The sequence below is a fragment of the Artibeus jamaicensis genome, unplaced genomic scaffold (assembly GCF_021234435.1).
Source record: "Artibeus jamaicensis isolate MK-2021 breed Jamaican fruit bat unplaced genomic scaffold, CSHL_Jam_final scaffold_847, whole genome shotgun sequence".
NCBI lineage: Eukaryota > Metazoa > Chordata > Mammalia > Chiroptera > Phyllostomidae > Artibeus > Artibeus jamaicensis.
In genome coordinates, this window is record NW_026522057.1 from 10,549,823 (window position 1) to 10,575,992 (window position 26,170).

Consider the following 26,170-nt stretch of genomic DNA (forward strand, 5'->3'; position numbering starts at 1 on the left):
TCCCACTCTTCTCTTCGGTCCCCCACAGAGCTCGCCCCGATGCCACATCAGAACCCATCCCAAATCGGCCCGCTCCTCTCCGCCTCCATCAGTGGGCTCCTAGATCATCTTCTCTTGCCTCGTGATGGTAATGGTATCCTGGCTTGTCTCGCTGCTGGCATCTTGCCCTTTGCAATCCATTTCCCACACAGAATCCAGAGTGAGCTTTTAAATATAAAGTAGATCCTATCATTCTCATGCTTAAGGCTTTCAGTGGCTTCCCATCACCTTCAGAATAAAAACTTAATTTCTTACTCTGACCTACAAGGCCCTCCCTGAGTTGGTCCCTGCCTGCCTCTCTGCCATCACTGAATACTACCCATAGCTATTTCTCTCTCTCCCTCTTTCCCTCCTTCTCGCTTTCTCTCTCTTACCCTCCCAAACACACCTGGCCTTCTCTGTTCATCAGAAGGGCCCACCCAACTTCCACCCAAAGGCCACTGCAATAGCTGTTCCTTTGCCTTATAAGCTCTAACAAGCATTTGAGAAGTGTGCGTGTTTTGGAAGGCTATTTGGTTTGTGGATATGTGTGTGTGTCTATTTTTGTTAGTCATGAGTTAATGTGCTAGAATACTAATGGCTTTGCATATGGGTCACCAATTTAGGAAGCTTTTGCCTGAGACAAATAATTTTCCCAGGCCATTTAGAGGTTCTGTTCCCCCATCCTAACGTCTTAGAAGATAATATGACTTTGAACCTACAACAAAACAAAATACTTTGTAATTTTTCCAATAATGTAACAAAAAGGACTGACATCAAAATTACAACTAAACTATAGAACAACTATCACACGCAATTGTCAGAAATCGAGTTAATTGGAAGTCTGACAACTACAGAATTAAAGAAACCACATCCATCCAGACTGGTAGGAGGGGCACAGTCATGGAACAGGCTGGTTCCACACCCACATGTGGTGAATAGAAATTAGGGGGAGAGATCTGGGGAGTGAGGAGTCCCAGCCCCACACCAGGCCTACCAGTCCAGGGTTCCAGTGCCAGGAACCAGATAAGTCCCCACAACTTCTGGCTGCAAAAAGCAGTGGGATTGAGTCAGTGGAAGAAGCTGCTTGAGCTCCAAGCAGTTCCTCTTAAAGATAAAGAGCTTCCCGGATGAGAAAAAAATCACCAAATGATTATTATATGAAATGTTAAAGGGACTTATTTAAGAAAAAGAAGAAGATCAAAACTATGAACAAGGAAATGGCAAAAATACATATCTATCAACAGTTGAATCTAAAAAACAAACTAAAGAAACAAGTCGAGCAGAGATAGAATCATGGATACAGAGAGCATTTTGATGGTTGCCAGGTGGGAGGGTGGTGTGGTGGAATGGGTGAAGAGGTGAGGGGATTAACAAGTACAAATAGGTAGTTACACAATAGCCATGGGGGTGTAAAGTACAGTATAGGAAATGGAGCAGCCAAAGAACTTATACACATGACCCATGGACATGAACAATGGGGGGGGGCAGTGCTGGGTGGAGGAGAGCAAAGGGGGAAAAATCAGGGCAACTGTAATAGCATGATCAATAAAGTATAATTTAAAAATAAAAATAAAGAAAAAAAGAAAAGAGACCATAACTGGGTAAGAAGAAATAAAAGAAAGAGGAGGAAGAAGAAAATAAAATAGAATATAAGACATAATCTGATACACAAGACATTATGTCAGATTAAAGAGGACATGTTGAAATAATAAAAGCTATATTACCAGAGCAACAAAGCACACCAACCATGGCTCCTAGAAAGATAAAGATAAGAAAATAAATAAAAAATGAAAAAGAAAGATGAAGAGAAGTTGCTAGAAGCACAACGGAAGTTTTCATTTACTCACGTGACAAACGATAGCCTCCTACGTGCAGCGTTGTACCAGGTGGTAGAGAACAAGCAGAAATGCAACGCGCAAAATCTCTGAGCTGTGGAACTCATTTCTAATGAGAGACAAAAGATTCTTTTAAGTAAGTATATGATGTGTATCCTAATGATGGGTTCTATGGAGAAAATAAAGGAATCAATGAGATTGGAGAGAACCAGGAGTGGGAATGGAGTTGCAATTTTAAATAGTGTGGTCCAGGAAGACCCTTCTATTGAGGCGACCTTTGAGCAGAAGGCTGGAGAATATGCACGAGAACCACACAGCCCTCTGGAGAAGAGCATTCAAGGCAGAAGAAAGAGCAAGTGCGAGGCCCCGAGGTGAGAGCATGCCTGGTCTGTTAGAAGAAAAGCCAGGGGGCTGTACTGGAACAAGCCATGTGACCCAGGACCTGACTTAATCTATCTCTGGGTTCCTTCTTTCCTGATTTGCCAATACCTCTCCTGTGCCAAGAACACTCTCCCCCTGGTTTTCTGAGAAAATGGAGCCACGGGACAGGGATCATATGACTCCTCACCCCACTTCACACCCACAAATATAACCCACCTCACCAGTCATCCTTCCTGCCTTCCTCTCATCTCAGAAGAGATCGCTCCCTTTCTGTTCAAGGTTCATCTCAAGGGCACCTCCGCCCTGGGTCCCCCACACCCATCTGCTCTGGGCGCTGTCTGTATCTAGCACAGGGTGCTAACTCCTCTCCCCCACATCTTCAAACTCTTCCTCCTAAAATAGTTCTTTCTGCTTGTAAATATTTTCAAAGTTCTACCAACTTAAAAAAAGACTCTCTTTTATTCTAGATTTGGCTGTTTCTGCCTCTTTTGTTCCCTCCTCCTCCAAGTAACTCTAAAGTGTCGTCTTACACTCCCAGCCCCAGATGCTCACTTCAAATCCTCAACCCGCTGTAGTGCAGCTCCGGCCCCCGGGGACCACAGGGACTTTTAAAACGTCAAACCAGCGGGCCCCCTTTGTCCTCCTCTTGGACTTCTCTACCGCACTGAACTGCTTAGTGCCACCTGAGTCCTCCATCTCCTCCCCCAGGGTCGGGGTACCCGAGCAGAGACTTTGACTTGCCCTCAGTGAGCTCCTTTCCCTCTTTCTTTCTCTTTTTTAGCACGCTCCAGAGTTGTAACAGAAAACACGGCTGCCCAGCCGGCCTCCCCTGCCCCAGCCTCCCCTGCAGCTAGGCGTGGCACTGTGCGTTCTTGCCAATAGGATGTGCTCAGAAGTGACGTGGCAACGTCTTGATCTCACCCTTGGTGCTGGGGACCCCAAAGTGGGAGCCAGGTTTTAAGACAGTAGGGTCCGCCCACCAGCCCAGGGCCCAGATGAATCCTTGGAAGAAAGCTGATCTGGTTAGCCAACGACTACTCATGTGTGGGCCTTTCACATGAGAAAACGTAAACTGGCATCTCGTTTAAGCAGTCGTATTTTGGAACTTTTCGTTACGGCAGCTTAGTCTGTACTCTAAATAATACAGCATTGACTTAACAGCAGACAGTCCAATGGCCTTTTAAAAGTTACCCTGCCCTCAACCTGACTTCAGTCCTTCTGTTACACCCTCTTAGCCCCTGTACTTCTCCTTCAAAGCATGTATCACAACCTGTGATTAAGTACATATTCATGCAATGCAGTGGTCACTATTGGTTGCCTTCCTAACAACTGTATCCATCTCCCCTCCTTCGTTCTTATTGCACAGGATCCTGAGTTTATTAAGGAGTTCATGCCTTCCTCATTCACATTCATGCTGTATAAAAAGATAAGCTTGACCCTGGCTGGCACAGCACTGTGGATTGAGTGTGGGCTGCAAATCAAAAAGTCACTGGTTCAATTCCCAGTCAGGGTACATGCCTGGGTTGCAGGCCAGGTCCCCAGTAGCGGATGTGTGAGAGGCAACTACATATTGATATTTCTCTCCCTCTCTTTCTCCTTCCCTTCCCATCTCTCTAAAAATAAATAAATAAAAGCCTTTAAAAAATAAAAAATAGACCCCCCCTCCAAAAAAAAAACACCTGGGCCAGATTCTCTCTTGTATATTTTAAACTAAGAAACAAATAATTAGCCCCTTATCAAAGGGTATAAGGTGGAAAATTCACAATGTAGAGAGACCCAGTGAGGCTACAATGGACCACATTGCAAATCAAAGTGCTTGGGAAACCAAAACAGAGAATTAGAGGGACCAGCAGGTGGGAAAGAAGCAGGTGTGTGAGATGCAGGCAAATTGCACCTGCGCGTGGTGTCTGATGAAGGCCTGGGGCTCTCTGGATCCAGGATTGTCTCCTAAGTCCAGTTTTTGCTCCTGGCTTTCTGTACACAACACCCACAATTACGTGTCCCTAAAATGCATCCTCTCTGCACAGGCCAGCAAGAGTGTTTCCCATAATCAAGCAGGCCTGGATAAAACAGTAACTTTGGGCAAACTCATTCCGTGAATACTTCTGAACACCTACTAACTATTTCCTGGGCCGTTATATGCACTGGGGTTCTAGGGAAGAACAAGACAGGCAGCCTAAAGCGTCTCTCTGAGAAACAGAACTTCAATATATCACTCCTCTACCTGTTTATAACTCTTCAACGGCTTCTAATTGACTTCTTTTTAAAAATTTTTAAATTTTTATTTATTTACCTTTAGAGGGGAAGGGAAGGAGAGAAGGAAAGAAACATCAATGTGTGGTTGCCTCTCATGCATCCCCTGCTGGGAACTGGCCTGCAACCCAGGCACGTGCCCAGACTGGGAATCGAACTGCGATCCTTCAGCCCTCGCTCAATCCACTGAGCTACACCAGCCAGGGCTCTAACTGACTTCTGAATAAAGCCCTAAATCCTTACCATGGTTCACAAGGCAACCTTGCATGATCCAGCCTCTGCCTGCTTTTTGAACCTCAATTCTTAGTTATTTTGCCCCTCCCTTTACTTTAAACTGTATCAGATCACTTTCAGGCCTCCCAACAGGCTGCCTCTGTGAGCCTTTGCCCACACAGCCCCTGTCCACTTGAACTTGGTACATAAAGTAAGAGGCAACAATGAGGACGGAGATGATGATGGTGATAATAACACCACCACTTAGTGGGCATTTATTTACACTTTATATACGAGTACATTAATCTCTCACAAGGTATATTCTGTTTTCCCCATTCAATAGATGAGAAAACCAAAGAAGGCTTCAGAGGTTTAGTCACTTGCTTCAGATCACACAGGACACGACAGAGCCAAGATCTGAATCCAAGCCTGCTCAACTCTAAGGAGCAGGCTGTCTCTCTGCCATTCTTTGGAACCCATCTTCTGAGTTCAGGGGCATCAACCGGTCCTCAGTGGGTGGCCTTGAGCAGATCACTGAGCCTCATTTTTAAAATGAGGCCAGCAATGGACCCCACCTCAGACAGTTCTGGTGAGGTTAAGAATGAACAAACGTATGTGCTTCTCCCAATGCCTGGCCCATGCACTCAGTGGAGGTAGATGTTGTTTCATCAGCAGCAGCATTACCTCCTTCAAACAGCTCTCTCACCTTTGCCTTGTCCAGGTTCAAGCTCTGCGTCTTGTCACAGACACAGCCTAAGAGCTGCTTCTCCGAAGGGCCCCTGGGGACCAGGCCTGCATGAGTCTGTGGAAGGAAGCTCGGGCCGACAGAGGAATGGCCTGTAATTGATCCCAGTCAGGACTGGGCAGGCCCTGTCTTCCTCTGCGGGGGCCTCAGGAAGCAGGCCACTGGCTGATTTATGTCCCCGCTGCACCAAGGATGACCTGGTGCCCTCTCTACGTGTTCCAGCATCAGACAAGGCCATAAAACAGAATTGGTGCTGCACAGTTGTTCCTATCAGGGCCAACACGTACACTGTTGCACCCAGCTCAGGTCAATCCCTGCCGGGACCCTTCCTGGGAAAGGTGGGCGTGTGTGGCCACCCAGCGCGGTCAGGCCACTGGGGGTTCAGGGACAGCGTATGGAAGGAAAATCACATTCTCATGTGCTCTCAGGCTTTGGCGATCATCTACTGAGAATGACCCCCAATCCACGTCCTAAACCTACTGCTCGCCCCACCCTCAGACCCGGCCAACCAGGGGCCTCCTGGGTGTTCCCTCCTGCAGGTCCCCCCGTCTGAATTCCTCGGGCTCACCTCTCTGCCGCTTCCTCCCTGGCCTGGCGCGGCATCCTCGTACACCTTCTTTAGAGCTCGGACCACCCTGTTTTCTAATCAGGACAACTTCCCACAAGTTTTATCATCATCTGTATCTCTGTCTCCTCCAATGGACCAGGACTCCTAGAGACAAACGCTGGACCTGATTCATCTCAGCATCCCCAGTGCCTAGAGCAGAGCCTGGTTCCAAGGACATGCCATAAACCTTCGGTGAATGAATGAGTTTAATGGAAGGATAGGTGGATGGATGGATGGATGGATGGATGGATGGATGGATGGATGGATGGATGAGTTCTTTCATGTGCAGGCAGCTGAAACTGAAGGAGGTTAGATAACTTTCTGAAGTTGAACAGTGATTTAGTGGCAGGGCCTCTGGACTGGCCCCCGAACCTCCTAATGTTTTAGTCCACAGTCTTTTCCCCTCTTTCTACATGCTGAGCGTAAGCAAGCTCCTCACAGATTCCTGAGCTTGGCTTCTAAAAATAGACTATAGTAGGAAGAGGGCATTCTAGACAGTATCTACAAGATTTTGTTAACAATAATGTGATTCATAGAAAAACTGAGTTCTGCACGGTCCTTGTCTTCTCCAAGCCTCAGTTTCCTCACCTGCAAAGTGAGAATAGTAGTAACACCTGCCCTGACATGATGCATGTTTTTCTCTGTAGGCTCCTGTGGTAACTCGTAGTATTACTCCCAGCCATTTATCGGACTCTCAGTAAAAGGGTTCCTCATCTCCGCCCACTGCAACGGGACTTGCAGTGCCTCTCGGGGAAGGCGCTGCTCCCTTGGTGTCAGCTCAGGTCATTGTTTTCCTTTGGCCAGTGCGATGTAAGTAGAAGTGACATATGCCACATCACAACAGAAGCTTTAAGAGTCATTGCAAGGTCCAACTATAGCATTTTCCCTCCTGTGACTAAGCTGATGTAAGGGCTACTCCTCTTGTCTGAGACAGAGTGTGAAGACAGTGTGAACCTCAAATGACCTGAAGCTCTCATAGAAGGTAACTGAGACACATGCCTTAGTTGCTCGCATTGTTGGCAGCTGCCAAGATTATAGGGGTGATTTCTGCTGCACACCCTAGCCTATGCTGACTAATAATCTTTTGCTTATAATATAGACAGGCTCATTTGGGACCCCCTAAAGGGAAGGATGGGTTTTGTGGTAAGGATATCCACAAAAGGCATCAAACTTCAGGCCATCTTAGGGCTAAGTGTTAGTTAGTGGTCAGGGGAAGCTGCCATAATAAAGAGACTCCAAAATAAAAGTCTTAAAGAAGGTACACATTTACTTCTCCCATGAAACAGTACAGATCTCTACCTGTAGAGAGGTACGTGGCTGCCCAGGCTGTTAGGCAGCTCATCCCCATGAGGTTGCCCAAAGGTCCAGGTTCCTTCTTCCAACTTGCTGCTCCTGCTTTCCTCTATGGTGTTATGTTCATCTGCACGATGTTCACCTTCCAGCCTGCAGGGGCAAGGAGAGAGGAAGGACAACCAATGCTCCTTTTAAGGGTGTGCAGAGAACATGCCCACACTACTCACAGTCCATTGACCAGATCTTCCTTAAATGGCCATACCTAATACAAGGAGGCAGGGAAAGTAGTTTCCAGCCAGGTGGCCATGTGCCCTGATGAAATGCAAAGGGAACTTCCTACCCACATTTATTGATGTGGCTTGAAATTGGCCTTTGTGGGAGTATTTACACCACAGAAACTGGCAAATGCTGCAGATCTGGAGTCCCCCGTGTCCCTATCCCAACCAGCCAGAGAGCCAGTTATTATTAAACATGGGCCAGCGCTCAGGGTAATGGACTCTGGGGGGCCATCTGCAGTCTCTGGCACTGTCGGGCCGCACTTTCTTGGTGTCTCTGCTCTTTTCTCTCCCTCCTGAGCAGCATCCTCGCCTTCTGCTCTTTGAGGAGTCCTCCTTGGCTTAAATTTGTGAACGCAGCTCATCTGTCCTCACCCTAGATTTCGAGGCCTGGGGCCAGATGCCCACACTTGGGCTGCTCAGCTACATCCAGGGGTGGAGAAGCTGCATAGAGACCATGCACAAAGCTGCCTTCAGAGGGGCTGTGAGCAGGACTGGCACCTGAGGTGGACAACGTGTGCCGAGCTGAGGAGTGAAAGCTCTTCCTTTAGTTTAGAAAATATTTTATTGTGGTAAAATACACATAACATAAAATTTACCATCTTAACCATTTTTAAGTGTGCCCTGCAGCAGGACCGAACGTATTCATAATGTTAGGTACCCACTGCCACATCTCTGGTGTCCTTTTTGTGCCACTTGTGTTCAGATGGCCCAGTTTAATGGAAGATGTACTTGCCGAGTCTCCGCTATGCCCTATATCACAAAGATGATGTTTTATGGACTTCTGCCAAGATGGAGGCATAGGTGGAAGCACTGTACCTTCTCACACAACCAAGTTTAAAAACAACAAAGTTATAACAACAAAAACACAGGCAAACCACAGAAAATTGAACTATACGTAAGTCTGACAACAACAAACCCTTCAGCCAAACCGATAAACCGGTGAAAAAGCAAGTGGTGAGACAGACCCTGCAGATCCCAGAAGCAGGAAACAGCAGAGGGGACCGCCATTGTTCCTCTCTGACCCCGCCCCCACATACCATGTCACAAACCAGCGACCTAGTTGGCCCCACCCTGGTGAACACTTAAGGCTCCGCTCCTCATACCTAACAGGCACAAACAGATCAAAACATGGCTCAAGAAGAACTTAGAGCCCCAGAGCTGATAAATCTAAGCGATGAAGAAATAGCCAAACTTTCAGATGCACAGTTCAAAACACTGGTGATCAGGACGCTCACAGAACTGGTTGATTTTAGTCACAAATTAGAGGAACATATGAAGGCTAAACTAATTGAAATGAATGGAAATGCACAGGAAACCAATAGTAATGGAAAGGAACTGGGACTCAAATCAAAGTAGTGGATCAGAAAGAGGAAAAAAGTGACCAAACAGAAAAGGATGAAGAAACAAGAATTCAAAAAAATGAGGAGAGGCTTAGGAACCTCCAGGACATCTTTAAACGCTTCCAACATCCGAATTATAGGGGTACCAGAAGGGGAAGAGGAACAGGCACCAGTGGAAAACTTATTTGAACAAATAATAAAGGAGAACTTCCCCAATCTGGCAAAGGAAATAGACTTCCAGGAAATCCGGGAAGCTCAGAGAGTCCCAAAGAAGTTGGACCCAAGAAGGAACACACCAAGACACAGCATCATTACATTAGCCAAGATTAAAATGAAGGACAGAATCCTGGAAGCAGCAAGAAATAAGGAGACAGTCACCTACAAAGGAGTTCCCATCAGACTGTCAGCTGATTTCTCAAAAGAGACCTTCCAGGCAAGAAGGGGCTGGAAAGAAGTATTCCAAGTCATGAAATCCAAAGACCTACATCCAAGATTGATCTATCCAGCAAAGCTTTCATTTAGAATGGAAGGACAGATAAAGTGCTTCTCAGATAAGATCAAATTCAAGGAGTGCATCATCACCAAGCCCTTATTACATGAAATGTTAAAGGGATTTACCTAAGAAAAAGAAGATAAAAAAGATGAACAGTGAAAAGACAGCAAACTCACAGTTATTAACAACCATACCTAAAACAAAAGCAAACTAAGAGGACAGCTAGATTAGGATCAGAACCATAGAAATGGAGATCACATGGAGGGTTAGCAACAGGAGAGTGGGAGAAGAAGGGGAGAGAAGGTACAGAAAATAAGTAGCATAGGAAGTAGGCAGAAAATAGATAGGGGGGAGGGAAAGAACAGTATGGGAAATATAGAAGCTAAAGAACTTCGGACACATGGTCATAAACTAAAGGGGAGGAAGGGTGGAGGAGGGGGTATGCAGGGTGGAGGGGAATGAAGGGGGGAAATAGAACAACTGTAATGGCATAATCAATAAAATATATATTTTTAAAAAATGATGTTTTATGGTATAGACAGGGCAGCAGTGATTTGTAGGAGAACCTGAGGTCCGCACCCAAGATCTAAGAAAGGTGGCTGGGTGAATGAGGGCAAGACAATCAAGGAGGAGAGAAAGGACACAGACTTCAGAGTAGGATGGGACCCAGAACCCAGCCCTGTTCCTTGGTGACGCTGGGCAATTCACTTAATACCACATTCTTCATAAACACTGCGCCTTCTGTGCTTGAACAGTTCTTCTCTCACTTCATGTGATTAACATCTGACGTCCTTCCAGGCCTCCCATCTAAAAGTGGGTCTCTGCATGATTCTCCATCACAGCACCTGGGTCTTCCTTTTTGTAGCACCAGTCGGGTTTTTGTTACATATTTATCTACTTACCTCCTACTTTCTCAGGTCTCTGCACTAACCTGGACACCCTGTGTTAGTTTTGCTCAGCGTTGCATCCTCAGCACTGAGCCCAGGCGAGGCACAAAGCTGCCACTCAATAAAAATGTGTTAAATGAATGAAGGAAGGAAGGAATAAATGAAGATAGTTAACTTTTCTAAACCTTAAACAAGAAAAAGGAGGGCATTTAAAACGTCTAACTAGTGAGGCGCGGGTGGGAACAAATCAGAAAAGACGCCAGGTGTTCAAGCCAGCGTTCTCAGGCAGTGAGAGTGCTGGAGGCCCCTCCTGTGCCCGGTGTTAACCCTTCAGTTGCTGGATGGTGCAGAGGTCTGGGGTGGGCGGGGATGGGGGTGTCCCAGGGGAGAAACTAGAGCAAAGGGGAGCTGGAGGGACACTTAGTGGACTTGAAGCAATAATTGATTTTTTAATATATTTTATTGATTATGCCATTACAGTTGTTCTATTACCCCCCTTCATTCCCCTCCACCCTGGACACCCCCTCCCCCACCCTTCCCTTTAGTTTATGACCACGTGTCTCAAGTTCTTTAGATTCTATGTCTCCCCTACTATTCTTGCCCTCCTCCCTATCTATTTTCTACCTACTTCCTATGCTACTTATTTTCTGTACCTTCTCCCCCCTTCTTCTCCTACTCTCCTGTTGCTAACCCTCCATGTGATCTCCATTTCTATGGTTCTGATCCTGATCTAGCTGTCCTCTTAGTTTGCTTTTGTTTTAGGTATGGTTGTTAATAACTGTGAGTTTGCTGTCCTTTCACTGTTCATCTTTTTTATCTTCTTTTTCTTAGGTAAGTCCCTTTAACATTTCATATAATAAGGGCTTGGTGATGATGCACTCCTTGAATTTGATCTTATCTGAGAAGCACTTTATCTGTCCTTCCATTCTAAATGAAAGCTTTGCTGGATAGATCAATCTTGGATGTAGGTCTTTGGATTTCATGACTTGGAATACTTCTTTCCAGCCCCTTCTTGCCTGGAAGGTCTCTTTTGAGAAATCAGCTGACAGTCTGATGGGAACTCCTTTGTAGGTGACTGTCCCCTTATTTCTTGCTGCTTCCAGGATTCTGTCCTTCATTTTAATCTTGGCTAATGTAATGATGATGTGCCTTGGTGTGTTCCTTCTTGGGTCCAACTTCTCTGGGACTCTCTGAGCTTCCTGGATTTCCTGGAAGTCTATTTCCTTTGCCAGATTGGGGAAGTTCTCCCTTATTATTTGTTCAAATAAGTTTTCCACTGGTGCCTGTTCCTCTTCCCCTTCTTGTACCCCTATAATTCGGATGTTGGAACGTTTAAAGATGTCCTGGAGGTTCCTAAGCCTCTCCTCATTTTTTTGAATTCTTGTTTCTTCATCCTTTTCTGTTTGGTCAATTTTTTCCCTCTTTCTGGTCCACTCCTTTGATTTGAGTCCCAGCTTCCTTTGCATTACTTTTGGTTTCCTGTGCATTTCCATTCATTTCAATTAGTTTAGCCTTCATATGTTCCTCTAATTTGTGACTAAAATCAACCAGTTCTGTGAGCATCCTGATCACCAGTGTTTTGAACTGTGCATCTGAAAGTTTGGCTATTTCTTCATCACTTAGATTTATCAGCTCTGGGGCTCTAAGTTCTTCTTGAGCCATGTTTTGATCTGTGCCTGTTAGGTATGAGGAGGGGAGCCTTAATTGTTTATCAGGGTGGGGCCACCCAGGTCACTGGTTTGTGACGCTGTATGTGGGGGCAGGTCAGAGAGAGGCCACCCAGGTCGCTGGTTTGTGATGCGGCAGGTGGGGACAGGGTCAAAGAGGGACAATGGTAGTCCCCTCTGCCGCTTCCTGCCATGGGGGCCTGCACGGTCTGTCTCACCGCTCCCTCATTCACTGGTTTATCTGCACGCAAATGTGTGACCACCTGCTTCTCCACACCTGGGATCCGCCTACGGCTGCTGGCGTGCCTGGTTCGCGGGCCCGTGTAGGTCCAGTGGATCTTTCCTGCCTGACCCCACTCTGTTGCTGGCTCTGCCCCTCTTACTGGTTTGGCTGAAGGGTTCATTGTTGTCAGACTTCCGTGAAGTTCAATTGTCTGTGGTTTTGGCTGCGTTTTTGTTGCTAAAACTTTGTTGTTTTTAAACTTGGTTGTGGGAGGAGGCACAGTGCTTCCACCTATGCCTCCATCTTGGTGGAAGTCTCTGATTTTTAAAAAATCACTGCATGAACAGGCATTTGAGGTTTTACTGGTGTAAACCAGCTAAAGGTCATCCCTGTCTATAAATGGAGGAACTGATGCATAGCTGACCAAAGGGATGCTGGGGTATCACATCAATCAGCTCTGTGACAAGAAGTAAAGAAAGCACCAGAAGCTTAAAAAATACTAGGACAGAAATGGCTGTACTTCGCCCTCCTGCTCCCCACCTCAACTCCCATCCCTAAGAGATATAGACAAGTCCTAATAACCAGTTCCAGGTGCGTGGTGGAAATCCAGTCCAATTTAGAAAGGCTGTCAGTATCAGGGGAATTGTGAAAACAAAAGAACTGAGCCAACCCAGGAGATTCCTCCTCAATTAAGGAAAGGTAGAAATAGGGGCCCCTACCATGAAAAGGGCCAGGCTCCTACTGGTGTTCAGGACCCTAGGCCCTTTTTCCTTCTCTGTGCTCCTAAAGTTTTCTGACCCAAAAGCTCATTCAAAGTAAGGGCAGGGGCTCCAGAGCTAAACTAGGGGTCTTTAGTCTTGAGACTGCAGATCAGAACACTTGAACTTGCTTCTGCCTTGAGCAGCCCTTGGGAAAAGGACCTCTTGAGCATGGGAGAGCCAGCTGCTGGTTTACAGCCTGCCTTCCAGGCACCAGGTGAAAATGAAAGATGCCTTACATCTGACTTCAACACAAAGAGGAGTGTACTGCAAAAACAGGGGATGTGTACAGAATCCAAAGCTGGGGATGGCTATAGGGAGGCAATCAGGAACCTCAGTACCCTGCAAAATGGTGCCACTAAGAGGACAGTTCAAGAATTGGTTTTGCTTTTCTTTCTTGCTGCAGACTGACTGGCTCTTTTTCTGGTATGCTCAGTGGGAAATGTCCACTGCCGGCTGCTTCTGCATTTATATCCCCATTCAAGACAGCAGCCAGAGTCAAGCATCCAGGCTTCAGCTCCCTCCATTCCAGGATCCCAGAGATGAGATGTGATTGGCTCAGCTTGGGTTAGGTGCCTGCCCTGACCAATAATCTATGGCCTGGTGGGGCTGGGGAGGGAGGAGCAAAATCACAGGTGTGTTCAGCTCTTCAGCTGGCCCTGTGGATATAGGAGGGGTGGGGCCATCCCTTGAACTGAGACACTGGGCAAGCAGCAGAAAGAAGATACCCTCTACATGTGGTTTGTCCAGTCACACTCAGGTAGAAAATGGCATGCCAAGTCCAAATAACTCCTGTGTGCTTTCCATTTTGCTCCATTTCGGGATCATAAAATTGTGGTCAGTGTGTCCCGAGGAAGGCCAGAGGAGAAGCACAGAGCCTCAGACTCCAGTGACTGTTCAGAGAGCTGAAAGCAGAGAGCAGCAGAACAGTTTCCCAATCCTGGCCTCCCTGCTAGACTGTAAGCTGGGGAGGACCACGTGTGGCTAGTATGGGTCCCAGCAGACGGAGTACCTGGTAAATAAATTACTTGTAGAGCTTGATAAAAAGAAAGATAATAATAGTAAGTAACATTAATTGGGCACTTAGTATTGTAAGACTTTGCATATATTAAATCACTAATCAAATCACTGAGCTGAATATTACTATTCCCTTTTATAGGCGAGATACTAAAGCTCAGAAAAGTTAAAACAATTGTCCAAGTTCACTGGCAAAACTATGGCAAATCTAAGCAGCCTGGCTCCATGCAGGGTACCATACAGCCTCTGACACCAGCAGCCCGCCTCAGACTTGGCAAATTGGAATCTCTGCAGGTGGGACCTGAGAATCTATAGTTGAACAAGTTTCACAGGTGATTCTGATGCATAGCCAGAATTAGATCTAAAACCGTGAATCCAAAAACTAACAAAAAGCCTGGGACCATTCGACTAGAATAAGGCTGCTTCCAGGATTTTAAAATTTACCAGATCATGTGAACGTAAGGCCCGCCCTACAATACTGACTAATTGCATCCCCTTTGTGAGGAGAGAACCCAGACTCAGATCAATTACAAAGAATCCCCTAGGGACCTGCAAGCAGAAAGCCAGCTCAGGGGACTTGCCTCCTAAGGGGCTCAGCCACAGGCCCCCCCTTCTCAGGAGAGCCTGGAGTGACTGTGTACCTGCCTAGCTCCTGCACTTTGATCTCCCATCTGACCTCCTTCTCACCCCTGCTCTGATCTGACAACTCCTGCTGGGTTGACCCCATCTCTGACCCCAGCCTGCCTCAGTTTTCAGCCTCCTTGTTACAAACTGATATCTCACGCGATGACAGCTCGAGGCAGGACAATATTTGTATCAGCCAGTGATAATAGGAGCAAGACATCTCTTCCAATAATGGAGTGACAAATGTACATGTCAAAAGAACTGTGACTTTCAGAGTAGAATTCAGGTATCTTAAACCAACTCTGCAATCATCGTGAGTGTGGGATTTAGAAACAGTGAGAAATAAATAGCCCCCTTGGTACTAACTGGAGCAACGCTCTTTCATCCGTTGAACAAATGGTTATTGAGAGCCATTTCCCTGACTGTTCCTGTGTTAGCAGGGAGGGCACAGAAGATGAACAGGACATTGTCTCTGCCCCCAGGGAGTTCCCTTATGCCCAATTCTGCTGGGCATAAACCTAGCCAATGAACTGCACCAAAGAGGAGAAAGGCTGCAGGATTGTACTTTCGAAGAGGGAGTGATTCTAGCTTTGTCCAACATTCCAAAGTCCCTCAAATACTGGGCTGGCCTGTGGAAGCTGGGGGAGTTGATACTGAGCCTCGAGACACAAGCACCTTTAAAAAATCTGTCTCTGTCTGCACACCAGCGCGCCAGGCCCAGGCCTTCCAGGTAGGCATCAGAAGGGCACAGGGTTGGGACTTAGGATGTCTCCATTCCCCGGTCTGTCCCTGCCTGTATTCTCATTTGATGTCATTTTAGACAATTTACATTCTCTCTTTGGGCCTCAGTGTCCTCAGACCATTTTTTCTCTCTGGAAGCCCAGCGTCTCAAAGAGTGTTCGATGCATGTTTGTTGAATGAGTGAATAAACCTCTGACGTCCCTTCTAGCTTTAATATTGTGAGTCTATGTGCTGGAGACATGTTTGGGAAAGGATGGGATTGGCCAGAAAGAAGACGTTTAGTTCCACTCCCGAGGGACCCTGGGTCACACTCCACTATGCAAGCATGACCTGCCTTTTAGAGACCGCCTCTCCTCTCTCTTCACCCCCTTCCTCATTTCTCATCTCCTCTGTACTCCCCTCTACCCTGAAAAATATTGCTGTGGGCTGACTTGTGTCCCCCAGAAAAGACATGGTTGAGCCCTAACCCCAAGGAGTTGTGAATGTGACCTTATTTGGAAATAGGGTCTTTGTAGATGTGATCACGTTAAGAAAACGTCATACTGGATCAGGGTGGGTCCCACTCTAACAGGACTTCTGTCCCTATAAGGAGAGGGAACTTTGGACAATGGATCTGTTCAAATGTATGTGTATCACAGGGAGGATGCCATGGGGTGATGGAGACAGAGATGGAGCGATGCTGCCACAAGCCAAGGAATGCCGAGGACTGCTGGCCACTGGAAGCTGGAGGAGACTCTGAAGAGAGTCTTCCTCTGAGCCCCCAAGAAGGAACGAACCCTGCTGATACTTTGGTTTTATATTTCAAGTCCCCTGAATTGTGAGAGAATAAACTGGTGTTGTTTTAAGCCACCCGGTTTGTGGTGTTTTGTTATAGCAGCCCTTGGAAACTGCTACAGTGGAAACCTGACACTGCTGGATTAAGGGCACTCGCCACCCTCACAGATGAAAATCCATGAATAACTTAAGTCATGTCTCCACATATGCGGATTCCCCATGGAGGATGGAAAGTGCAGTTGACCTTTCAACTTATTTATACATGGAAATAGTGGACCAACATGGTTCAAACCCGCATTGTTCAAGGGTCGACTGTACACCTATCTAAGGCCATTATTTGGAAATCACCCCCATGGATGCATGTTAACAGAGCCCTAAAAACACCAGGGGCCTTGACATCTCTCCAAATGTTCATTGAAGATGAGTCATCACTGTGGGTCTCTGAGGCCAAGAAGATTGACTCCCTGGGAGGCCTTCCAAGTGATCATTTAGCAGGAAGAGGATGCAAGGGGGTGGGGAAGAGGGTGGCCAGCTGCCTTTATTCCCCATTGGGGACAGCCCAAGGGAAAAAAGGAGCTTTCACACTATAAAAGAATATCACAGTCATTTACTTTCACTCGTCGGGTAAATACTTGTGCAGCATTTACTGTGCTGGGTGCTGCTGGGTACTGGTGGAGAGCATGGGCGTCTGGATGGGGGCAGAATGCTAAAGAAATGTAACACGCATTCCCTGAGTTCTGTGAGCCCAGCTGGAGTTCGAGACGTGTGGTGAGTTATTAGCATGGACTTGGGAATCAGATGGTCATGGTTTGAATCCTGGTTTTACCACTGACTTCCACTGTGATCTCAGCCAAGTTACTTAATTAATCCCTTGGGGCATTCATCTAATTTCGAGTGTTGAAATAAGATGATGCACGCAGCACAGGGCCAGAGTAAGTGTTCAATAAATGTTAGTTATTTTCATTATTAGAGAACAAAAGTGTTCACCAGAAAGTGCTCAGTAAAAGAGTAAGGTGATTATGATCAAACAGGACCCCTGTCCAGCTCAGGTCCCCATCACCTCTTGCTGGACACTGGTTAAAAACAGAACAACCCCAGGAGGAAGTTTGCCTCATTTTACCAGGAACATACCTGTGGTTCAGGGGTGTAAAATAGCTTGGCCAAGCTCACAGAACAAGGAATGCGACAGAGGCAGGGTCCACACAAGAGCTCCCAGGCACATTTTCTTCCTATTTCTGAGCAATGCTTATTTGCAGGTCAGAGTGGGGGGCAGCATAAGGTTGGGAGAGGACCTAGAACACTACACTTAAGGCTGTGTTTGCCCCTCTAGGAAGTACATTGTATTGGACTTAACATGTGTGTTTTTGTTTAATTAGCAAATACATATCTAGGGCTTACTATAAGGTTTTCTAAGCACTTTATGTTAGTAATTCATTTATCTTCACAGGAGCCTGTAAGACGGGCACCATTTTATTCCCATGCTGCAGATGTGAAAATTGAGACACAGAGAGGTTAAGCAACTTTCCAGAGGTCACACAGATAGTGAGTAGTGGAAGCAGGATTCACACTTGCTTCTTCTGCTCCAGAGACAATGCTCCTAACTGCTGTTCTGTGCTGTATTATCTCTGGGAGTGGTGGTAGGCTGGCTGTTGAAGTGTGTACATGGGGTGGGGGAAGGAGGGAATTAACACCCCACATGCAAGCCACCCTTTGGTGCTACTGCTGCAATAAGACCACGAGGAATTTGACCGTATAAGGAGAATGGCAGGATTAGGGCTGTTTAGCCCTGAGATTCTCTGAGTCAATAGCTTCACATCCCTGGCCCACTTCCTGAAAGCTCTTTGCGCCTCAGCTTTGGAAACTCTTTGAGCACAAAGAGCTCATTTCCTGTGGCCAGGAAGGACGGGAGGAGTTCCTGATGACAGCTCATCTCCCTCATTAAGACACTCATAAAAGTGTTTCAAGGAGCCTGACTTATGGCTCCGCTGTTTGTCAGGAACCCCTTCTGCAAGGAGCCACTCTGGTAATTTGGTGTGAGGAGATGTGCAGGGGAAACTAACTCCTTTGAGTCCAGGAATTATTTATGATCCTAAGAAGAGCGAATGTCATTTGGAGAGATAACAAGCCTTCGCCAGCACAACAGGCTGTTTAATATGCCAGGAGGAATGGGAAGCAGCTTCAGCATTCCAAAGCCAGCTAGGAAACCTTAAGAGATTCTGTGCATGTGGGTTGTCTGTTCCTATGAAAGCCCCCTAGCCAAGAACAGCTAACCAGGATGGAGGTTTTACCTCTGAGCCAAGGCTTGTGCTAAATGCTTTGCATACGTTGATTAATTTAACTCTCACACTATTCCTATTCTATTTTACAAAAAAAGGAAACTGAAGCACAGAGTGGTTAACTTGCCCAGGGCCACACATTAGTCAGTAGTCAGGTCAGGATGGTAACCCACGTGATCTTGAGCACTAAACAGTCAGAGCTTAGGAGAAAATTAGATGTTAAATTAACCCGACAAATTAAAATGTACATATATTCAAAACTACTTTTGGTAATCTCTTAAAATATCTATAAAATTTAGGTATTTGCTTTGAGGCATACGTCCAATAATCAGTGAGAGCCAAACTAAAGAAAGGAAAGTCTGTATGCAGATGGTTATGCTTTTAACCCGCCTTCAGGAGCACTGTCGAATCCCCTGAGGTTTAAAGAAAAGGCTATAGGATGTCCTCATCCACCTGCACGGACGACTATTCTGTTTTTAATAGGCAGCCTCTGTGACCTTAACACATATCACCCGTTACGTGGTATTTTGCTAGATTAAGAGAAAACATATTTTTACATCTTAAGAGGAAGAGAGAGAAACTTCTGTTACAGAAAGGGTTCTCAATTCCAAGCCTAAATTAAATGAACCTGGTACAATGAGATGCCATGAGACTAGCTTTGGAGCCAGATAAAGCTACATTTGAACCCTAAATCTGCTACTTGCTAGCTGTGTAACCTTGGACCATTTGCCGAACTTCTCAAAACCTTGGTTTCTTAACCTGGAAAATGGTCATAGCAATGCCACCATGTTAACATTAATTTTGAAAGTTTCTAAAGTATCGAGCTTGAGTATACATAAATAATAGTTATTAAGCACTAGCTCTTGATTGCTGTTTGACCTAAGGCAGGTCACATCATTTCTCTGAGCCTCATTTCTCCTCATCGGCAGTATGAGCATACTTTTTCTGCCTACTAACCTCACAGATTATTGTAAAGAAACACTAACGAACTGGACAAAGTTTGTATGTGGCTTTTCTCAGCTGCTTGGTACACCTGGAATTGGGAGGAGGTGCTGGGAGACCTCTGCTGGAGAAAATAACTCAGGGGAGACCTCAGCCTAAATTCAGAAATGGGCTGAGATTTCCACATTGCCTTTTAGCGTGGCTGTGTGGCTTTGGATGAGAGACCTAACCTCTCTGAGCCTCTTTCCCTTTCTATCAAATGGGGTTAACAGTTCCGACACCACTGTGTTATCCCAAGAATCATATTCTGAAGAAAAATGTTAGGCACGTGGTGAGCGCTAAATAAATGTTTGCTGAAACTAAATATTTTTGAGCTCAGCCTAACTCAGTTCCTCTTCTTCTGCGGGACGGGAAAGCGCGCAATATCGGCCAGGAGCCCAGTCAGGTAGAGAAGAGGCTCCAGTGCCTCCCTCTCCTCCGCCCATCCACTCCCTCAGCCGTTGTCATGGACACCGGTTCAGGCCCGGAGCAGCACCTAGGCGTGTTCAGCCCATTCCCCGCCTTTCCAGAGTGACCATTGGCTGGGGAAGCCACGTGACACTCGCTGGTATGCTAATATATGGTAATTGCCCCCACGCCCCTCCTCACCGGGCAGTGTCCGAATAGCCGGCAGGGTGCGCGGCGCGGAGCCGAGGGGGCGGGCTGAGGGGCGGCCCCCGAGAGAGAGCGGCCAGGTGGAGGAGGAGCGCGATCGCGACCGCAGGTAACGGGCGGGCGCGTGCGCGCTGGGGCCGGCCCGCGGCGGACCGGCTGCGCGAGGGACTCGGGCCGCCGAGCTGCCGGCTTAACCCTTTAGGCACCCAGCTGTCACGGCCGGGCCGGGGCGGACGGCGCGGCCGGGCCGCGCGGGGCGGAGCGTTGCCGTGGGCACGGACAAGTAGGGGGCGGCGGCCGGTCCCAGGAGCCGTGGCGTGCGTCTCGCGGGGAACCGAGCAGTCCGGGCCGGCGATCCGCCTGGCAGCGCGGAGCCCAGGGTGGGGACCCAGCCGCGGAGGGGGTGCGGGCTTAGCTATGGTGCCGAGACTTGCGGGAGGCTGCGGGGAACCGGCCGAAGTACCAGTACTCACACGGTTTCTCGGGTGGATAGTGAGCCGGTCTCGCAGAGGCCCGCGCCTAAGCAGCCCGTGGCCTGGCGCGGCCTGCGTCTCCTCCGCTCGTCCCGCAGAGTGCGAGGAGACCCGGGAGTCAGGCCTGACCTCGGCAGCCTTGGTCTGACAGTCCTGCCGCTGGCACTTTTGACCCCAAATCAAGCTGGGGCCCCCTGTGGGACGAAGACAACGCTGGTGCGAGGGGCGGGGGGCGGTCGCACCAGCCTAGGGACCTGGGGGTTGTCGTTGCTGGGAGGAGAGGACAATCTCCTAAAGGAAGAGCAGGCCCCAAGATTTGCCGGGTTTGAGAAGGAAGGATGCCCAAGAAAAGGGTACTGGCCCCTTGTTTTCTGTGTTGGGTGATGACCTGACACTCACGGGCAAAGGTCGCGCTGCTGGACACCTGGATTTGGTCTGTCATGTCCAGAGGAAGCATCTGTTTTGCGTGAGTTTCTAACATTTTTTATAAGGCAAGATTTAAATTCATCTTCCCCCCTCACCCTCCTCCTAGGGTCTGCTGCAGAAGTGCGTTCTTTCAATTATCCCCTCCTCCGCCCACCGCGCTGCCGCCACCACCACCAGTTCGCTAAGGATGGTGGCAGCTTTAGACGCACAGTGTAATTTAGCTTTCTCTACAATAGAAATGCTGGGGTGGGTGATGTGCCACTAATATTAAGCTTGCTCTGAGAGCTTGTTGGAAGTGGGGGGATGAAATGTTTCTCTCACCACTGCGGATGAAAAACTGGCTAATGTACCGGCGCTAGAATTTCCTTTTTGAGTCTAAAGTCATTTCTTCTAAATCAAGAAAAGACGTGGTCACACATGAGAAGGACCAGGAACCAATCTGATTTTTGCAAGCGAAGTGCAAATTGCACTTTCCTGCTGTTCTTCTTTCACACTACAAACACTACAGAAATGCCAGGCACTCTGTGTCTTGGGGGTGCAAAGATGAATAACATAATATATCCTTGTCTTCAAAGAAATAGTGGGAGAGACAAAAATGCCAATAAAAGCAATACCAACAGAATAGACATGTATATAAAGAGCTGTGGGGACACAGAGGAGGGAGCTGTCAAAGAGGGTCCAGGAAGGCTTTCCACAGAAAAATATGATTAAGCAAGGTCTTGAAGGATGAATAGGAGTTTGCCTTGCAGAGAAGATTGGGAAGCGCAGGAAGGGCAGCCAGAGCGGTGGAAACAGTGAATGCAGACACCTGGAGAGTATGGTGTCTCCAGGCAATGGCGTTATATTGCAGCCATAGCCTTTTTCCTTTCTCAATAGAGTAACTCCCCAAAGGTGACCTAGAATTTCTAATTCTCAGTGGTATTTCCTTCCTATTGTTCTTTTCCCCAGCATCAGTTTTTCTGAGCCTCACTCCTCCTGGTCTTTGTCACTCCTGTCTTTCCAAGTCAGGGGCCACATATGGACATGGGAAAGAAATGGGTTGCAGCAGATCCAAGGTTGAGGGCCTGAAAACTGAGCAGGGTGTGTGGCACGACAGCTGTCATCTGGGAGGGCAATCTAAATCATGTAAGAGGAAAATAATGGTCATAACCAGGGAGGCAGTGCTGACCATGAAATCTGCATCTGGTCAAATTACCTGGGGAAATGAGTAATTAGATCAGAAGCAACAAGGATCTGCAGCAAGACAAGGTTTGGACTGTGACGTGGGTCAGGGCGAGCAGTTGGGAACAGGCACCATGAATCAGGCAGAAATGACAGAGCTGACTGTTAAGTGGTGCCAGCCGCTCGGGGCTGGGCTGGATCTGACAGAGTTGGCAACGGGACAAAAGAGGACAGCACCATCCTGTCATCCAGTACTGCCTACTTTCTGGTCTCTCTCCCTCCTCACTATTATTTTCTTTTGATCTGTTTCTACCCATGATCCACTTTTCTAGGCTTCATTTACTAAGGTCTTTCACTACCAGAGCCAAGAAAATCCTGTTCTGCTGCCTTAGTATCCACCTCTAGAACTGTAAATAGTCCATTTTACCCATTAGTCGTCAACTAGCCAGCCTATTTTTATCCCCTGATCATTTGCAAGCAGCTTGAATGGGTCCAGAGGTAGTAAGGTGAACCTCATCTACCAAACTCACCTAATGTTTGGAACAGATAAAAGCCTTTTAGCTTTGCTTAAACCAAAATTTATTTTTAAAATGGATTGTGGCAAATTTTTGGCAGATCTCCTGTCTTGAACTATATTACAGATAAAGCCATGTAAAGAAGGTGACACGGTGTGACAGCACCTACTGGGCACTGCCAAGATCAATAATGCTGAAGTGCGAGAGAATCGGAGGTGCTGCTTAGTCTTCTCGATCACATACTTACTGAGCACCTGCATGTGTCAATCCCCGTTCTACCAGTTACCTGTTCTGTGGCTTGGGCAAGATGTTTGATTTCGTTTTTCCCCCTATGTCCTAATGCTACCTACCTCTCATATAGTTCTGAAGATTGAACGACATCACAACTGTAAAGCTTGTAATTCAGTAACTTTTCAAAGTGCTACATGTGCTATTATAAGAGTTCAAAAAAAAAAAAAAAGAAAGAAAGAAAGGTCGTTATGGGCTATGATTATCATGAGAGGATTTTTCCAGAGACATGGTGAAATTTATTATCTAAAGACAATGAAGGTGGAAAAGATTTCCAAACAGGGAAAAAATGTTAATAAAGCCAGAACATGGATGGAAATTTTCAGGGATCCATTGATCAGACTGACCAATCTGACAAGACCAGAAGGTTTAAGTAGAGAAGCCGTGGGATTGCAAGGGCTGGTGGAAGCCAGATTTTAACAGGCAGCGGTGCTGAACTAAAGAGTTAGGACTTTATCCCGCATGATGGAAAGTCTGAAGATGCTTGTTTAGGGAGGTGTGGGGTCAATAAGTAGTATTTTAAGGAGATTCTCAACAACAATGTGGAGAATGAACTTTAGGAGGGATGAAAAGAGAACTGTGCAAGTAGTTGGTAAGTTATCAAAATAGTCTAGGTGTGAGGGGATATGAAATTGAATCAGGGAGATGGCAGTGAAAATAAAAAGGGATGGGTTCAGTAAGCACAAAGGAAACATGACTAACGATATGGAAGATAAGAAATAAAGGAAGACTCTAACATAGCCTTGAACATGGGTGACAAGATGAGCAGAAGCAGGACAGACAGGAAGGAAAGCCAGTTTGGGGCAGAAGAGAAGCTAAGTGCTAGATATCTTGAGGTGGTGACAGGAACTTGTAAGTGAATACATCCCATAAGTATTTGGAAGTGGGGGCTAAGGTTCAAAGGAGAGAAGTCAGGGAGTCTTATGTATAGAAGGTGATAATTGAAACCATGTGATTAGCTTCATTCATCAGTGGTAACGGCGTAGGAATAAAAGTCTAAGAGAACCAAGGGCTGAGGCTTGGAGATTGCCCACATTTATTTAGGGCATTAGGGGGAGGATGTGGCATCAGTACATTGAAAAATAAGGAATCAGAGAAGCAAAAGAATCAGCTAATTTATTCACCCAGCAAGTACATTCTGTTCACAACTGTTTGTGTTAGGTACCTGGCTATACTTGCTGCTGGCCATGAAGGTGTATCTCAGCAGTCAAGTAAAGAGGTTTCAAGCTGGAGGGATTGGTCAGCGGCATGAAATTGTACAGACAAAGTGAGAAATGTTGGTTGTATTTAGTAAACGGGGTCATTAGTAACTTTTTGAAAATAATAGCTTCAACTCAGCAGGGGATAGCCATGGGGATATTAAAGGCCAGATTAAAGAGGATTGCATCAGGGGGTGCTGATAACAAACAGAGACAGCATGGAGATCACGCTGTGTGTGTGTGTGTGTGGCAGTGAAATGAAGACAAGAAATAGGGGAGTGGTCAGAGAAGGCAGAAGAGTCGAGCAAAAGATTTGATCTTCCCTGTCTGCTTCATTATGTTGGTTGTCCTAAAAAATCAGTCTCATTCTTTCATCCTGAAGAGCAGTACAGCAGTTCATTTCTTAAACTTACTGCATTGATAATCATTTCATTGAACAATAGTAATAATACAGCTACCATTTATTGAGTGCTTACTATGTGGCAAGCACTTTCTGTACATCTCTTCTCCTGTACCATTTAATCCTCACAAAACTGGATTACAATCACACACCCTCCTAGAAGCATGGAGAGACTAAATAAAGTGCCTAAAATCAATCACATGATTAATGAGTGGCAACGATGGGATTTGGACCCAGCTTTGACTCTAAAGACCTTCTAAAGCACCAAGCTATACTGTCCCCTAGAATAGGACCAGCTGCATGGGTGTGTGGCCTACCCAGTCTCCCAGAGCCCTGCATTTAGAAGTACCCTGTGTTTGGTTTAATGCTCCATTATTGCTGTCTTGAAATTCTTAATATTTTTTTAAAACAAGGGCTCTGTATTTTCATTTTGTACTTGCCCCCACAAATTATGGAACTGGTTACGCCCAAAGGTGTCTCCTGACACCGAGAGAACATTCTGTGCTGTATCCTTTGTTTGGTGGCAAAGCCTTATGTCCTTGCTGTGTCACGGTCACATTTTCCTGTGGCCTCACTTTGGACTCCTGGTATAAAGGGCAAACGGGAGATATTTGGAGGGTAAGTAGATAGCCGGTATGAAGGGAACAGATAAAGAGGCAAGGAATTATTTACCCAGAATGGCTTCTAGAAATTGACACATCATATCTTGAGAGTATTATTGGGTAGAATTACAATCCTGATGCCATTGTTATTCCCAATTTAAATAAGAAATTCGTTTATTTCTATGCCTATGGAATCGTATATTCCCGTGTGCCTGTGGGAAGCTGTGGAGACCATGCTCAGCCCACTGAAACAGAACTTGGGGTTGGACAGGCACGACAGGGCCCGTCGCCCTGCACTGATGCCTTTGCAGCAGGCTCACGCCACCCCTTCACCCCACTCTGGGGACTGCCCAGCAGCTTTGAATCACGTGGCCTCTTTACCACGTTTGTCTCGAATGCTCAGGTTCCACTCTTGCCTTTGTTCCCCTATATGAATTATGAAAACCAGAAAAAAATAGCTTTTTATACTATCTCTCATTTTTTGGCTTTACAACCACTACTTGTAACTGACCAAAAAAAAAAAAAAATCAAGTTTTTCTAGTTTTCATGGTTATTGCTCTCTCTTCTCAAAAACAACAATACAAAACCTTTTACTTGTCCTCTTGCTCCCCTCACTCTGGGTCTCTCTGAGTAACCCTTTGACCAGTGCTGACCAAAACCTGACACCGCCTGATACTAGTTGTCCCCCTGACCAAGTCCTGACACCAGCCGACCCAGATTCCTCTGTGGAGGATATGAGACGTGACTGAGACTGGGTCGCTTGCTCCCGCCGTCTGTGTCATTCCCACTCAGAATGCTGGTTTTCACTTCCTGTTCCACACGTGGACCAGGTGAGCCTAAGCGTATGTGAGATTAGACATATGAAGAGATTCAGAGTGGCCCTGACTGGCGTGGCTTAGTGGGTTGGGTGTTGTCCTGCAAAGCAAAAGGTCACTAGTTGGATTCCCAGTCAGGGCACGTGCCTGGGTTGCGGGCCAGGTCTCTGGTTGAGGGCATGCGAGAAGCAACTGATCTGTTTCTCTCCCTCCTTCTCCTTCCCTTCCCCTCTCTCTAAAAAAAATCTTAAAAAAAAAGATTTTAAGTA

At 46.6% G+C, this 26,170-nt stretch overlaps 1 protein-coding gene across 3 annotated transcripts in view; it reads left to right on the plus strand.

Annotated features, from left to right (window-relative positions):
• Positions 1–20,827: 20,827 nt before the first annotated feature.
• The window catches only part of PHC2 (polyhomeotic homolog 2), a 92,670-nt gene continuing 87,327 nt past the window's right edge, over positions 20,828–26,170 (plus strand). The window contains exon 1 of one of the 3 annotated variants that reach the window (XM_053660381.1): positions 20,828–20,961. The gene's annotated coding sequence lies outside the window, so the exon portion shown is untranslated. The remainder of the gene's footprint in view (positions 20,962–26,170) is intronic. The other 2 variants (XM_053660380.1, XM_037149318.2) reach the window with 2 other exon arrangements.